The sequence below is a fragment of the Lactuca virosa genome, chromosome 7, assembly GCF_052849685.1.
Source record: "Lactuca virosa cultivar CGN04683 chromosome 7, Lactuca_virosa_CGN04683_v6, whole genome shotgun sequence".
Classification (NCBI taxonomy): domain Eukaryota; kingdom Viridiplantae; phylum Streptophyta; class Magnoliopsida; order Asterales; family Asteraceae; genus Lactuca; species Lactuca virosa.
The window spans coordinates 268,341,730-268,345,054 of record NC_136432.1 but is presented as its reverse complement, the minus strand read 5'-3'; positions in this window follow the sequence as shown (position 1 = coordinate 268,345,054).

The window sequence follows — 3,325 nt, the reverse complement described above, 5'->3', positions numbered from 1 at the left end:
GTGTTGGAACTGAGTTTAAGCTTAGATATTAAGTAAATAGTTAAAATGGTAAAACTGCTAAACTCTGTAAAGTGTTAGAACTATATTGATTACGCAACACATAACTTACATGTACGTGAAATGTAGATGTCTTTTTATGTAAAACATTGATGTATGTTGCTATTTTGAATGAATAATGTACTTTAACTATTACGCGATGCGTAGCATTAAGGCACATGAAACGTTTATAGTACTATGTTGCGATTGAAAAGGGGAAAAAGACGCATGGAAAATCTACACGACATGATAAAAAACGTGACATGTATAAAGCCTATACACAACACATAGTCGCCAACAGCACCAAAACAAATTAAAACATAAGGGTCGTTCTTATTTCTTCGTAATCCGTTCTTTCGACAACATATGCTCCAAAGAGAAGTTTGGGGCACTTTTGAGGATTTTTCATGGGATTGGAGCTAAGAATCAAGTATGATCAAGAGGATTAGAGAGAGTACTCCCAATTGGGTTTAAGGTAACATTCTTTGTCATGAAAACTCAATTAAACTTAATTGCTGAATAGGATGAGGGGCAGTAACAGACTTTATGGTAAGTGCTAGATACTCAAATGAAATGTTGATAACAGAAATTAGGGGAGAGGGGGATAAACCCTAATTTGGATAATTTAAAGGATAAGTGAAGCTAAGTTTGCATCTTAATGAATTATGTCGTATAGATGATTTATAAGTGAAATGTTATTGATTTTGATGAGATAATTAAGTATATAATTGACTTACATTTTGGAGTTATGATGCTCAAGTTAATAAATTGATGAATAAATTGGTACTAAGCTTATGTATTAATGAATTAAAACATGTATATAACTAAATTATGGAGTATCCTTAGTACATATATGATGGGATGTTATGAACTTGTTGAAGGTTTTGGATCAAGTGTGTATAAATGAGCTATTGTACTCAAGGAATATGTATTATTTTAACAATTATGGGATTTCTTGAACGAGAGCATCTATGAGATTTCTAAAGCAGTAACTCATGTAGAACCTCTTGAGTTGAGTAACTGTTATTCCCTCCTAGATAATTGATATCTAGTTATGTGAATATTATTAGCTTTGCATGTGAAAAATGTGTTCATTATTAAGCAATGTTTTATAACTTAATAATTTAGGAGATTATTAAGACTTACAACAAAGTATTGTTTTATGGGATATAACTCAATATTAAAACTCAATAAACATTAGCTTATGATGTAATAAGCTAATGTAGTTAATATTTATAGTTGAATGCAGTTATATATGGTAATATGCCTATATAGTTGGTAGTGATAATAGTTAATAGACAAAATTACATAGATGGTCTCTATGGCTTACCAAAGGTTGCAAACTTAGTCTCTACTAATTTTTTTTTTCCAAAACTTACATGAATCGTGCTTAACCATGTAAAAGACCTCTATGTTGGTTTCTATTTGTTTATTATTACCTTGGTTTAATGTCAACTAAATAATAATAAAAATAAGTAGATCCACAACCCCTTCTCTCTCAATAAACCCCTTTCCTTCTCTTTATGTTTCCCTTCTCCTCTTCTTTCTCTCTTAATTAGAAATATGTACGCCATTTCCGTTCAAAATTAGAGGCGATGCCTAGTACCCTCTTTTTTTCTCTTCTTTAATCGACCAAACACAAGATATATTACCCTCAATTGAAACACATCCCTCAGCTTCATGCTTTTTAATTTGATAAAGATCAAGAATAGGTTGACCCTTTTCAATCTGTGCATGTATATCTTGGGGAATAAGGAAAAGTTGATGGTGGTTTATTGTGTTGATGTCAGGGAGATGGTCATGAACAGGGGAATAACCAGTGGGATGCAATCAATATTACATGGAAGAAGGTTGGGGTTGATGGTTTTGGTGACTAAGATGAGTGATAGTGGAGATGTTGGTGGTGTTTAGTGATGGTTTGGTGATATCAAGGTGGGTGATAAACTATGGCTTTTCATGAATTAATGGTGTTTGATGTGTCTCTTCTTATATCCTTCTTTTTGTGTTTTATAGTTTGGATCAACAAGGACCTTCTTCAGTCTGATTGCAGTGACTTTTTCGTTACATGTGTTTCCATCGTCCATCACCACAACATCGATTTAGCGTTGTTCTCTCATCCTGTAATTTTTCTTTCCTTTATGCCTTTATATCTTGAATCATCTTTCCATCTTTCAATTTCAAGCACATCCGATCTCACTCTTCGTCTCATCCTCTCTAATCTCTCTCGTTTACTCCCTCTCTTAATTCTAATGATTTCTAAAACCAATTCCAATGATTTTTTATTGCAATTGATTCTAACGATTTATGAAATTGCAAGGTATTGGTTGTTTTTTATGTCACCAGTCCCTAACTTGTAAATGCATAGGTCTTGATGTTGAAACTATTTTATAGGTTGAACATCAAATTTTGAGAGTAGATATGAAACAAAAACGATGATGGATATGTAATCAATAGATATGGATTGAACAAACACCTATGGTATCGTTGGCGTTGAGTAGTAGTGAAGATGAAGGAATGAAGCATGAATGTTTGTTTAATACTGGCAATTTGGGTATGGACTAGCGTAATTGACGTGGGAAGGTGAGGAATGTCTATCCTTTGCATGAGAGAGAGAGAGAGAGAGTATTAGGTGGGAGAGCTAAAGAGAGAACGTGAAGAAACAAGTGGGAATGAGGGTGGGGTGGGGTGGGTTGAGGTTTATTCTTTTTTTATTTATGTTTAATAATCGAATTTAGGTTAAGAAAGAGATAAAAGAATTAAGAAAGGGCAAAGTAGTCCTTTTTATAGAGCTCAAAGACCATTGGTGCAAGTTTTAGAAACCATAAGGACCATTCATGCCGTTTTAGAAACCACGTGGACCATTTGTATCAAAAAATTAGCAAGGACTGAAGTTGTGACTTTTGATAAACCATAGGGACCATTTATGTAATTTTGTCTAGTTAATATTAACAGGAGAAGAAATTCTATATAACTGAGTATTTGTTGTTATTTTCTATAATTAGGAGTATGTGAATTTATGATGGTATAATACGGAAGCCTTATATCTGGTCGTTATTGATTATATAATGTTCATTGCTAATACTTGATAAATCATTACGGTGAGTCTAAACGATAAGAGCCATTGTAGATGTGTTATGTTGAGTCTAAATAACAAAATCCATTATAGATTATTGATGGTAAATCACATAACGATCACCTTGTGATATACCCTCGTAATTAGCTAAAAATGGTAGTTTGCGTAGTTGTAAATGCATTATAAGTCAAATGGTAGCTTGTGTAGCTATAAATC